This window comes from Azolla caroliniana, unplaced genomic scaffold (genome assembly GCF_043228905.1).
Source record: "Azolla caroliniana isolate FFs.n. ecotype wild unplaced genomic scaffold, voAzoCaro1.0.p SCAF_12, whole genome shotgun sequence".
In the NCBI taxonomy this organism is placed as follows: Eukaryota; Viridiplantae; Streptophyta; class Polypodiopsida; order Salviniales; family Salviniaceae; genus Azolla; species Azolla caroliniana.
In genome coordinates, this window is record NW_028230447.1 from 11,379,059 (window position 1) to 11,393,973 (window position 14,915).

Below are 14,915 nucleotides of genomic sequence, written 5' to 3' on the forward strand. Positions count from 1 at the left end.
AGCAATCGAAAGCGAACTTCAGTGTCATTTCATAGCCTGCTGAAATGAAAGACATAGGTAAATGCATCCTCAAGGTTGTGCAAACTACAGATGATGTAAAAAACATAAATATATATATCCATGTGTACTACAGATGATGTAAAAAACATTTTTTAAATATAAACTAATCGTCACATTATGTTTTGTTGACTAATCGGCATGCCATCCTAATTCTTCAATGTTTTACTTGAAATCAGTTTATGTAAACGTATAGATTTGTATTAGACGATAAGAAATTTTTGTACTAAGAGGATTTGAGGAAGGCCCTCCGTATGGCCAAAAGATTAATGGACATCATTATCAGATTTTGTATTTTTTGTGTACGTTTTACTACATGAATATAAAGTTCTATTAGGTTTTTAGTAATAGTATCAACATTTATGTAATTTGACTTCATAGGAAGATTCATATATATTCCGTTTGCGATGAACATTTCTATCATCTTCTTGTTCAAAAGCTTGTATTTTATGTTTAGAATACATTAAAATGGATATGCAATATAAATTCCACTTGTAATTTGTGAATGTATTGTTGAATTCATCTGTACCATAAATGATTCTTTATGAGTAAATTTCTAGTACATGTGTAAATACAAAAAAATATTATTGTTTGTTAGGTATTCAGTTAGAGCAATAGAGCAACTATGAATTGAAGGATGTCAACAAAATCAATTTGTGTCCATCTCTCATCTTTGGGTTGTGAATTGTGGATAGCTTATTTATTTTGGATAAGAGAAGTTGGTGTGACAACTTATTAGATGTGTTGGTGCATTTGATTACACCTTGTTAGACATCTTGGTGTAATCTTGAATTCACAATCAATGAATAAAATGCAACAATCAAGGAATGCATGCACATAGTCTAGATAATAGCTGTACACACAGATTGACATTTTTTGCATTCATTGGTTACCAAACGAATAACAAAGAGACTTTCACATTGAAAAGGGGATATTTAACTTCACATTAATAAGGAGACTTACACTAAATAATATTTTTATATAATAGATGGAAAACTTAAAAGTATTTGTTTTATTTTTAATAAATTATAAATAAAAGATTCATTAATTCCCCACTTTTTACTCTCCCACAAAAATTGATATTTTTATGTCATTAAAAGGGGACCTCACATTAATAATATTTTTATAATAGATATAGGAATGGGCTATTTTTATAATAGATATAGGAATGGTTGATTCACAAAGACAAGATTGTACGTTATTGGACTGGTCGCTTCCCTCACTTTGGAATGACCAGCACCTCTCGCATTGAAGGCAACCATTATGTTGTCAAGAGGGTTTTAGGCATTGTTAATAACGATCTGCTCACTGTATTCAAGAAAATCCGTTTACTACTGGACACACAACTGACAGAATTGAACACCGAAACGGAGTATGACAAGTCTACACAGGCACATCGACATGCACTCGAGTTCATGAGGCCGCTAGTAAAGAAGATATCCAAACACGCATTAGACAAGTTATTGGAGCAGTACAAGAAAGTTATTGACAACAATTATGGTGATGAATGTACGAGGTTGTTTCGATCAAGTTTTGGTGTCCCATGTTGTCATGACATTTTGAGATGCATCCAAAGAAATGAAAGATTCCATCTTGAAGATATTCACTGTCAATGGCACTTGATTGCGTGTTCAACGGTTCAACACGCCTCTATAGCTAAGCCATGTTTGTCTCCCAGAAAGCGTTTGATGAGGAAAATCAAGCAAAGATTGTATGAAACTGACGATGACCAGGTTGCTGTTCTCATGACACGATTGGATGAAGCAAGTCAAGCACCACTGCAGTCTCTCTCCAATCCAGTGGTGGTAACTAGGAAGCGAGGTCGCCCTGCAGGGTCGAAGAACAAAAAGGCCAACCAAAGGGAGAAGTCACTATTTGAGTACTCTACCGGTCGCAAATGTTCCAAATGTGATCAAGCTGGTCACAATGCACGCACTTGCGATATGCATTTGCCCCCCCATTTTGGCTATTTGCTCCTACAATACTAAGAATGTTATTGACGACGATTCCTTTTTATGTAATAGTTGATAAACCTTTTTATGAGGTTGTAAAGTGTAATAGTTGATATATATCACAAAAACATTTTGGTTGAGGTGAGAACTATCAAATTTTTATTTTTATTTTTGTAATACCAAGAAGGTTGTATTTGACTTCCATTAATATAACTCATTTTAGCTATTTGGTACTTCACAACAACAACCAAATCACTTGACAAGAATATTTGTTCCAACAAGGTATTGTTGTAAGTGTTATTGGGAAAGAAGTGTTGTAAGTTTAGCCAAAATAGGGGGGCTAAAAGTTTTTTTTTAGGAGGCCAAAAAGGTTTTTTTTTTTTTTTGGAGGGGGGGGGGGGGGCAAATAGCCCATTCCTAGATATAAAACTTAAATGTATTTGTTTTATTATTTATAAAACAAAAAATAAATAAAATGTTCCCATCAAATTTCATATTTGTATCTCACATTAAAAAGGGCACCTCGCACTAATAATATTTTTATAATAGATATAAAACTTAAATGTATTTGTTTTATTTTTTAATAAAAAACAAAATGTAAATAAATAAAATAAATAAAAGGTTCGCATCAAATTTCATATTTTTATTTCACATTAAAAAGGGGACCTCACACTAATAATATTTTTATAATAGATATAAAACTTAAATGTATTGTTTTATTTTTTAATAAAATAATAAATAAATAAAAATATGTAAATAAATAAAAGGTTCCATCAAATTTCCTATTTTTATCTCACATTATAAAGGGGACCTCACACTAATAATATTCTTATAATAGATGAAAAACTTAAAAGTATTTGTTTTATTTTTAATAAAAAAAAAAAAAGGTTCATTAATTCCCCACTATTTACTGTCTTGACATTAAAATAGGGGACCTCACACTAATAATATTTTTATATAATAGATGTAAATTATTTTTTTTAAAATAATAAATAGTAAATAAACATATAGTTCTATAATATTCTTGGGGTCATTTTGTATTCTCGAATATTACCAATCATAGATTGATCCATGCGTGAAATTCGTAGTATTCGACATTCGTAAAATTCGAGAATACAAAATGACCCCAAGAATATTATAGAACCATTCGTTTATTTATTTATTATTTAAAAAAAATATTTTTACATCTTATATATAAAAATATTACTAGTCTAAGGTCCCTTTTAAATGACAAGATAGTAAAAAGTGGGGAACTAATTAACTTTTTATTTATTTATTTATTAAAAAATAAAACAAATACTCTTAAGTTTTCCAATATTATGACAGTATTATTAGTGGGAGGTTCCCTTTTTAATGTGAGATAATAGTATAAAATTTTATGAGAACCTTTTCTTTACATATTCTATTTATTTTACATATATTTTATTTATTTATTAAAAAATAAAATATTTTCATTTAAGTTTTATATATATTATAAAAATATTATTAGTTTGAGTTACCCTTTTTAATGTGAGATAAAAATAGCAAATTTATGGGAACCGTTTATTATATATATATATATATATTTATTGTTTTATTAAAAAGTAAAACAAATATATTTTAGTTTTATATATATTATAAAAATATTATTAGTATGAGGTGCCCTTTTAATGATAGATAAAAATATCAATTTTTGTGGGAGAGTAAAAAGTATGGAATTAATGAACCTTTTATTTATTATTTATTATATTTATTAATAATAAATAAATACTTTTAAATTTTAAGTTTTTCATCTATTATATAAAAATATTATTTAGTTTAAGTTTCCTTTTTAATGTGAAGTTAAATATAGCCTATTTAATGTGAAAGTCTTTTTGTTATATGATATATATAGGAATGCGCTATTTGCCTCCCCCATTTTGGCTATTTGCCCCCCCTAAATAAATAAAAAACTTTTTGGCTATTTTGGCCCCCCTATTTTGTCTAAACCATCACCACACACACCTCCCCCCGAAAAAAACAAAAATAGGGGGGCCAAAATAGCCAAAAAGTTTTTCTTTTTTTTAGGGGGGGGCAAATAGCACATTCCTATATATATTAGAAACTAAAAAGTATGAACTGTATTTTTTTTTTCTTTTTTTTTTAACGAATATTTTTTCATCCATTCTTATGCGTATTCGTATGAATTCGTATGGAAACCCCCACGAATGCGAATATGTCAATCTATGTTACCAATATTACGAATGTCGAATATCATGCATGGGTCAACCTATGGCTGTACATATTATATTGTTGGGAATGAAGGGCAATCATGCCTTATATTAGTGCCTCTACAACTATTTGTGTTTAAATTTGTCTTTTGTGCGTGTGTAATCCAATGGTGCCTTGATTTGCTCAAAACGCCCTTCAAATTGGTGTTAGAGTAGGCAATATTAAGCATGGTAGTTCACATTTTCGATGTATGCAATGACAATTACTATGATAGGTCACAGAGTAGGTGACAATCAACACAATAGGTCACATGTTTTCAATGCAAGCAATGATATGCATGGTATATCACATTTTCAGAGTATGCAACAATTTAGCACAACTCATTAGAAATTAGTGCAGGTAGGAGATAGGATAGGGGCTACAACTTGCTACAAGTTAGCATAGGCAAGAGAGGCAATGTCGCTCTTCTACTATGTAGGTTCTTTGCAAAACAAGCCCCTTGCACACTCACATCAGTTTGCAAGGTTTGGGCCTATATTTATTACCTTTTTTGGTCCTTTTCCTTTGGCTAAAAATTATGGGTGGCATTAGTGATAACAATTATCTCATGAACATTAAGAAGCTTAAGGGAGGCACTACTTTGTTGTGGAAAAAGTAGTGCTACAATATCATGTTGTAGAAGAATCAAGCAAAGTCAATCAAGGTTAGAGGGGTAACGTCCATAGATATCGATTAGGATGACTTGAAGGTGTTGAACGAGCTTGCATGTTGGACCATTGAGCTATCAATCTCAAATGCCTTGTTGCTTAATGTTTAAGGTTTGGACTCTAACAACGTAATCTAGACTAGACTATAGGAATTGTATGTAAGAGTGCACCAAGTAATTTCATTGGCAAAAAAAGTTATGGATTTGTGCATGAAAGAGGGCACACCATGTCAACTTACTTGAATTTAGTTCTATTTTCAAATAGTTGCTTGCCTTCAAAATTTGTCATTGATGATGTGTTTAAGACTGCATTTTGGCTTTGCACTTTGGTAGAGAGTTGGGATATCTTTAGGACTATCATGAGCAATTCAAATGCGATGCTTTTATATGTTGATATTTATATTTCTCTATTCATGGAAGAGATGAATTTATAGAACAATGCATTTAGTAAGTCCTCTAGTGCTTTACATACAAGGGGCATGTCACAACAAAGAGGAAAATCTAATAGTAAAGGCTGTTGTAAATCATGTGCTAAAGAAGTAAAATGTCATCTTTGTTACAAGAAGGGTCACTTTAAATGTGAGTGCTACAATTGGAAGAAAGAGAAAGGAAAGGGCAAGAACATAGATCATATCAAACAAGAGATGAAAGAGTCAACCTACGATGAGTAGTATTGAAATTGAAGAGCTGATAAAACCTAAGATGGTTTGTTGACAACAAATAGTGAGAATGATATTCTCCTCATCTCTAAATACTTTAATGAACATGCTTTACATGCAAATACAAATGGTGACATGCACACTTGCATTCTCGACTCAAGTGCTTCTTTACACATCATCCCTAATCATGAGTGTTTTTTTCAATAAATAGGGGGTTGAAATGATGTTGTCCATCTTGCGCACAACTATGAATGTGACATTGCAAGTGTTTGCACTCACTGTGCAATTGCAGTTTGAGTATGGTTTGTCTTCACACTTCCGAATGTATGACATTTACCTCAACTCAAGAAGAGCTTGATTAGCACATGAAAACTACATGGAGATGAATTTCACACCACCTTTGATGATTGGAAATAAAAGATTTGTAAGGGATCTAGAGTTCTTGCTAAGGATTCTTACAAAATGGAGTTGCAAATGGTATGAATAAGATTATATAGAGCATGGTTTGTAATTTGTTTTCTCATTTTGCATTACCCAATGGTTTTTGGGTAGAGGTTATTATTAAATTGGTTCACTGGATTAATCAATCACTGAACAAGTCTTTTAGGTGAGGAATCCCTTAGGAAGTGTAATTAGGGAAGCCAGATTCATATGCTCACCTGAAAAGCGTTTGGTTGGGAGAATTTTGTAAACATTAATATTATAGAAGAATGCAACAAACTTCAGCCAAAGTCCTATAAACATATTTTTCTAGCGTATAGTGATGAGGGTGAAATGGGGTATAGATTGTAGGATCTAGTAAAAAGGGTAGTACACAACATTTTATCTTTCAAGGAAATCACATGAACAAACAACCCATAAAGATTGAGGAAGTTTGTAGGGTCTTATTCCAAAAGAATTACTATTTGGATAATAAAATGTGCATGTTATACAACAACAAATACTTCTAGTAAATGTATCTCCAATATAGAAAATGTGTTAGAAATGTTTTTTGCCAACCATTCCCCATAATGATGAGCCGCCAAATGTGCAAAAATTGTCATGAACATCGACTCAAACTCAACCTAGGTCTTGGTACATATATGTTTCTCCTAGGCAAAACTTTATACTAGGTCCTCTATATAAATACTAGTATGAGTTAGCATGCAAGTATTAGCATATTGTGGTGAACGGACTTGCTTCAAGGAACGATATAAAGCTGAGATGTTATAGAAGAGAAAACCATAACAAGTGATGGATCTTCATGGGACAAGGAAAAGAAATTGTTCCACGTGGTGTCTACGGGTGAAGGAGAAGTCATTGAAGAATGTATTATCACCTTAAAGGGAAAAAAGAGGAAGATTTCAAACAATGTCCACGGAGGAGAGGATCTAAGGTTTATTTCTCCTCTTTCTAAGTTTCCAAATTTTTTCATAAATGACTATTCACAGATAAGAGGAGAAGGCATCAAGCACCACATCAAGTTGAAGGAAAGCATACCGATTTGTCCAAAAGCTTCGACGATTGGAGATTGTGCAAAAGGAAGACATTATAATGGAGTCCAAAGCATTGTCTCAAGAAAGTTTCATTTATCATATGGAGGATTTGAAGTGTGTCTCACCCGTTGTTGTGGTTCCAAAGAAGAATGACATTGACTTCAAACCCTTGAATGACTCAACCAAACGAGATCAACTTTCAGTTCATTTTCGAGATGAGATTCTAGGTGAAATAGTCATATATACAAGACAAGGTAATGTGGAGAATGTGGTGTGCCAAGAAGGAATTCATGTTGATGCAACAAAGATTGAAGTAATTCAAAAGGTGACAACTCCAACAAGTTTCAAAATATTGAAGGTATTTGTGCAAAAAGTTCGCTCACTTGAAAGGTTTGTTCATATGTTGACGTGCCTACTTCTATCGAGAACTATGTATCACATGGCCCTACTTGTGTTTGGAGAGTTGACAAAAACATAATAATTATGGTAACCTCTTTCTTTGTGTTGACAAGGAGAAAGATGGTAATGGAGATTGTCAATGAGGGTGTGTGTCTAGGAGTGTGATATTTTTTTCCTACCGCTTAACAGGGGGTTTTTTCTCACACAATAATTTGTAACATTTTTAGTTTTTTATACTCCTTTGTCTATAGCCTACCATAAGACGAAGGAGTTTTCTCATTTTCGTTTTTAGGCTCACCATAAATGGTTCACACAAGCAAGGAGGGGGACTAAATGTGAAGTCAATTTTTACTCGTGAGAAAAGACCATGGCAGATACATCAGATGCTAAGGTGTATAAGAATAAAGCACAATATGAAAGGTTCAAGGGTTAAAAGACGAATGAGATTGAAGGGATATGAAGTTAGAGGCGTTTTCCAAAAGTAGAAAAAACAAGAAAATAGAATAAAGGAAAAAACGCGTACAAAGGCAGAGAAAGCAAGGTAGAGAAAAAAGCTCATAACTTCTTCATCGCATGTCCAAATTTTAAAAGAAAAGATTCGTAAGAAAGCTGACAAAGAGAGCTTTCTTGTATGATAAATTTAGATGACAAACCAAAAATAATGATATGAAAAACACATCACACAAACTCGAGGATATAAGAAAAAACCAAGAATAACGCAACTAAAAACCTATAAATATGAGGGTATTCTTCGCAATAGAGGAAGGAAGAATAGAATATCTACAAGAGAAGGAGGGAGTAAGAAGAGAATATCTACAAGAAGAAGTGAGGAAGAATAAGAAGGCTAGAAGAAGTGAGAAGAAGCTTAGTCGAAGAAAGTGTGAAGAAGAAAAGACTATTTTAGTTAATAGTATATTTAAGTAGTTATTTGGGGTTGATACTTTTGGAGTCTAAGAGGATTGTATTATTTTCTTAATAATATATTGAAGTATTCTTTTCTCTTCCTCTTCTCTTCTCTTTCATTTTTCTCTCTCTCCTTATCGCCAAAATGATGATGAGAGAGAAAAAAGATAGAGAGGAGAAGAGGAACAGAAAAGAATACTTCAATATACTATTAGGAAAACAATACAATCCTCTTAGACTCCAAAAGTAAAAACCCCAAATAACTACTTCAATATACTATTAGCCAAAATAGTCTTTCCTTCTTCTCTCTTTCTTCGACTAATCTTCTTATTCTTCCTCACTTCTTCTTGTATATATTCTATTCTTCCCCTTTTTCTCTCCCAATTGCTAAGAATACCCTTATATTTATAGGTTTTTAGTTGCGTTATTCTTGCTTTTTTCTTTTCTTTTCTTTCTACATATGCTCAAGTTTATGCGATGCCTTTTTTCATATCATTATTTCTGCTTTATGTTTCCAAATTTATCACAAAAGAAAGCTCTCTTTGTTAGCTTTCTTATTAATCTTTTCTTTTGAAATTTGGATAAGAGATGAAGAAGTTATGAGCTTTTTTCTTTACCTTGCTTTTTCTACCTTTTTCTTGGGTTTTCTTCTTTTCTCTTTTCTCTTGGTTTTTCTACTTTTGGAAAACGCCCCTAACTTCATATTCCTTCAATTTCATTCTTCTTTTAATTTTTGAACTTTTCACATTGTGCTTTCTTCTTATACACCTTAGCATCCGATGTATTTACCATGGTGTTTTCTTATGAGAAAAAATTGACTTTACATTTAGCCCTCCTTGCTTGTTGTGTGAACCATTTATGGTGAGCTTGAAAAGAAAATGAAAAAACTCCTTCACCTTATGGTAGGCTATAGACAACGAAGGAATATAAATACTAAAAATGTAACAAATTATGGTGTGAGAAAAAACCCCGTTAAGCGGTAGGAAAAAAATCTCACTCCTAGACACACACACACACACACACACACACACACACACACACACACATTGACAATCTCCATTACCATCTTTCTCCTTGTCAACACAAGAAAGAGGTTACCACAATTATTACGTTTTTGTCAACTCTCCAAACACAAGTAGGGCCACGTGATACATAGTTCTCGATAGAAGTAGGCACGACACGTCAACATATGAATAAACCTTTCAAGCGAGCGAACTTTTTGCAAAAATACCTTCAATATTTTGAAATTTGTTGGAGTTGTCACCTTTTGAATTACTTCGATCTTTGCTGCATCAACATGAATTCCTTCTTGGCACACCACATTCTCCACATTACCTTGTCTTGTATATATGACTATTTCATCTAGAATCTCATCTCGAAAATGAACTGAAAGTTGATCTCGTTTGGTTGAGTCATTCAAGGGTTTGAAGTCAATGTCATTCTTCTTTGGCACCACAACAACAGGTGAGACACACTTCAAATCCTCCATATGATAAATGAAACTTTCTTGAGACAATGCTTTGAACTCCGTTATAATGTCTTCCTTTTGCACAATCTCCAATCGTCGAAGCTTTTGGGCAAATCGATATGCTTTCCTTCAACTTGATGTGGTGCTTGATGCCTTCTCCTCTTATCTGTGAATAGTCATTTATGAAAAAATTTGGAAACTTAGAAAGAGGAGAAATAAACCTTAGATCCTCTCCTCCGTGGACATTGTTTGAAATCTTCCTCTTTTTTCCCTTTAAGGTGATAATACATTCTTCAATGACTTCTCCTTCACCCGTAGACACCACGTGGAACAATTTCTTTTCTCTATCCCATGAAGATTCATCACTTGTTATGATTTTCTCCTCTTGCTTTCCATTGTCGATAGATGTTTCCTTCTCATAGAAGATGTTAAATCTCTTCGATGGTGATAAGTTCATCCTACTCCAATCCTGTATTACATATAATTCTTGCATCCAAGGTCTTACTAGCACTAAGGAACAAGATGACCCTTTAAGGAGTATCAGATGTAAATCCATGGAAATAGATATACCAAAACACTCAACATCGTCTATAACTCCAAAATGAGAGGTCAAACATCCATCGACTATGTCTACCTTGATAGAGGACTTTTGATAAATAGGTTTTCCAATCTTACTCACTACGACATTAGATGTAGGATCAATTCTAATACCACTATCTACTAAGGAATCCTTAATTAAAAGACTTCTTATGGTTACCAAAATAGTGGGTCGAATATCCTTTCGATCTTCCACTTGCACAATATTCACCCCATGTAATATTTTTATACTTTGTTGTATACTCGATATGTGTCCCCACTCCTTTTTTAGTGATGGAGAAAGTTGAAGAGGTTGTGGCCAAGTGATGTGAGGTCTAGTAGAGATTATCTTTGGCTTGAGATCGAACAGTTCGCACCTTTTCCCATTGGCATATCATCAATTTTAATCTTTCTTTGCAGATACTTCTTTCTAGGCCCATCCTCCAAGTTAGTCTCCTTAGAATTCTCCTTTTGTTGAGAGTTACTAGCCTCTCCTTCCAACTCTTTATTTTTATGTGATGTAGTAGTTGTTTTACTGCATGCAACATCACAATCTTCAACTATATCATGTACACAAAATCAAGCAGATTTACCTTCGGGGGACTTGTTGGAATTTGCGCTAAAGTACTTTCCCCTCCAATATGGTTGTTGAGTTGGTGAAAGTTGTTACTAGTGTTGTTTTGATTGTTCTGAAATTGATCCATGCCTCGATCCCAGTCACCTTGTCTTCATGAAGGACATCGTGTAGATATATGTCCCTCAACACCACAACACATGATCACTCTCCTTCTCCTTAGAGCATCTCGAGTTTGATTAAAATTTGCTTGCATGTTTTGGATTTGTGGAGTAATTTCATCAAGAAGTTGATTAACTTGCTCCGAAAAACTTCCTTCCACCTTAGGTTGAGTAGCTTCTTGCATCACCAGAACATTAGGTTGATATGTCGTAAAAACATTAGGGAATACTCTATCTCCATACACAATTGGTGATTGTTGAAGAATAAGAGATTTAAATATTCCAACCATTTGAATCCACTCTCGGTTGTAGAAGTTGGATTTGTATATTATAGGCTTGGCAAGTTTGGATAAGCGCTTGGAAATTTGTAGGATCCTTTAGATTTGCTTCCAACGCAAAGTGTGGACTTAATCTTGCTTTGAAACGGTCCATCTTAAACCATTCATCCTCCGTTCCACCACATAGTCGAATCCACGTAGTCCAGAGGTCAATAAATTCCCTCTCATAATCCATATACTCAATTGTTGATGACATTCGTAAACGAAAGAGTTCCTCTTGCACTTCCATCGCATTTCAGCATCAAATATACTTAGCTTTAAAGTGTTTTACCAATAGTTGATAATTCAATTGTTGGTTAGTAGCAAGGATTCATACCAATCCTTTGCTCGTCCATAAAAAGTAGCCACCAATAGAGGAAGTTTCTCAAAATCCTTCATCTTCCCTATTGATATTGCATGATGTTCGAAGGCAGCCAAGAATGGTCCCGCATCTTGAACCCCATCACTTGCAAAAGCAAATTGAAAAGCCATATTGGCTACAAACAAAACATGCCTTCCCTCTAATACGGAAAGAATTGACCCTCCTTGGAGCGCCAAAATGATGAGGAGAGAGAGAAAAATGATAGAGAAGAGAAGAGGAAGAGAAAAGAATACTTCAATATATTATTAAGAAAACAATACAATCCTCTTAGACTCCAAAAGTATCAACCCCAAATAACTACTTAAATATACTATTAACCAAAATAGTCTTTTCTTCTTCACACTTTCTTCAACTAAGCTTCTTCTCACTTCTTCTAGCCTTCTTATTCTTCCTCACTTCTTCTTGTAGATATTCTCTTCTTACTCCCTCCTTCTCTTGTAGATATTCTATTCTTTATTCTTCCTTCTCTTGTCGATATTCTATTCTTCCTTCCTCTATTGCTAAGAATACCCTCATATTTATAGGTTTTTAGTTGCGTTATTCTTGCTTTTTTCTTATATCCCGCGAGTTTGTGTGATGGATGTGTTTTTCATATCATTATTTATGGTTTGTCATCTAAATTTATTATACAAGAAAGCTCTCTTTTTTTGTTAGCTTTCTTATGAATCTTTTCTTTTGAAATTTGGACATGAGATGAAGAAGTTATGAGCTTTTTTCTCTACCTTGCTTTCTCTGCCTTTGCACGCGTTTTTTCCTTTATTCTATTTTCTTGTTTTTTCTACTTTTGGAAAACGCCTCTAACTTCATATCCCTTCAATCTCATTCGTCTTTTAACTCTTGACCTTTCATATTGTGCTTTATTATTATACACCTTAGCATTTGATGTATTTGCCATGGTCTTTTCTTACGAACAGAAATTGACTTCATAGTAAGGAAAGAAGGAAGAGTGGGAGGATAAAAGAGACAACTTGGAGTGAGAGTAGCGACTTGCAAAAGTAGGGGGATAGCCCAACAAAGGATCAATGGAGTTCTCAGTGGGGAAGTGTTGGGAAACAGGTCCCTCCGTATGGGAAGAGAACGGACCGAGTCGGATGGAGTAAATAAGTATTTTGGTCGAGGCCAATAAGCCAAGGCCGAGATAGAAAACCGAAACCGAAATCAGGAGACCATATATGTAAATAGTCTGAATGTGCCCCTTGTGGGCTATGTATGTAAATAGCCAAAAAGTTGTATATGTATAAATACAACTAGGGCAAACTTTATGTTGGTAAGGGAGAATCATTATAGTTGAACAACTTATAGTGAGTATAGTTACCTCTGTAATTGTGAGAGTGAGTGTGAGTTGGAACTCAGCCGCCGTCTGTGAGATGAAGAAGATCTCGAGGTCATTGCGTCTGAGTATCTTATTGTACTCCTTATCATAGTGATCTAATTCGGAGTTCGGGGACTCCACATGGTTTTTCTTGATTTGGGTTTTCCATGTTAAACACTATGTCTTTGTTTCTAGTTTTTTGCGCCTCATTTCTGTCTGTGCATTACTGTGCTCGTTTCTTTGCACCCGAACACATACATGGAACCGGTTGTAGCTGGTCTTGATCCTAACAAGAAGCATGGGTTGTAGAAGAGGCTTTCGAGCTATGGAAGAGGAATATTGGATCGAGAAACAACTCAGAGCTAGAGAGACACACAGAGAGGGAGTGAGAGTTCTGACAACACATCCATCAAGACAAAGTGGCCAAAGTGCTCTTAGCACAAATGAAAAATGAGGGAGCTCAAGGTGCTTATATAGCCAGGGCCATAACTTTCCTATCTATGTGGGATAGTTCTAATTTCCCTATCTTCTTAAATTTTATTTTCATATAACTTGATATGTATTTCTCCATTTTGTATATAGTAAAATACATTTTGAAGCTCTTGAGCATATCCATCTTTCTATAGTAAGCTACTAATCTAATCTATAATAATTATTTCATTATTTTTTACATAGTGTGTGAAGATTCACACGACATTCGCCCCCACCAAACCTGCACATCCACCGGTATGTGCCAATTTTGGTGAGGATTCAATTTTGTTTACTATACTTTTTCATCGATGCTTAAGACTGAATTGTCAAAAGCTTCGAATCCAATTTCTATTCTATCTCTTCTCTTGATGATCTTGATTCTTTTACCGGCAATTGGCAATGCAAGTGGTGTACCATCCAGTTCTACTAAATGATATGTTGCATTATCTTCCACTTTCTTCACCACATATGGCCCAAACCATCATTGTGAGAATTTTTGAGTCGTACTATGTTGGTTATCTAGGCTACTGTCATAGACTAGCACCCAATCTCCTTCAACGATTTTCCTCGGCCGAAGTCGATGTCGTTTATCGAAGTTGTTCTTGTTCTTTAGCCTTGCATTCTTTAGCCGCGCTTTAGCCTCCTCCATATATTCCAAAATTCGCTCTAATTGTCGAATCCTCAATGCTAGAAGATCTTCTCTACTTATCTCATCTTGCCATGGCAATGGAAACCATGACATAATACTTTGTTCTACAGGCATTATTGGCTTTTGTCTGAATATGAGCTCTGTCGGCATGTATCCCGTCACTGTGCTATGAGTAGTCCTGTCAGCCCATAGTGCAAATGGCAATAGACGCGACCATTCTCCTATTTTCCCGTGGCAAGCTTTTACTAGAGCCTTCACAATCGGTCCATGTCCACGTTCCACCTTCCCATTTGCTTCCGGATTATACGCCATGGTAAGAGATAATTTTATTCCCATCCTCGAGAAGAATTCTCTAGCTTCATTGGCGTCCAACTCGCCTCAATCAGCCACTATCTTGCCGACGCATCCATATCTGCAAATAACATCTTCAAGAAGGAATCGGCATACCGATGATGTCTCCTTAGTTCTTAATGCTCGCCCTTCAACTTGATTGGTAAGATCCTCTCTCGCGAGCACAAGATACTTCATCTGCCATCGCCCCATTGGCATCATCACGATGTCCACCATCCACTTGTAATGCATAGCCAATGGGTAAGTCGGATGAAGTCCATCTCGATGGCGAATATTCGAAAACATCTGACATTCCTTACATATTTCCACATAA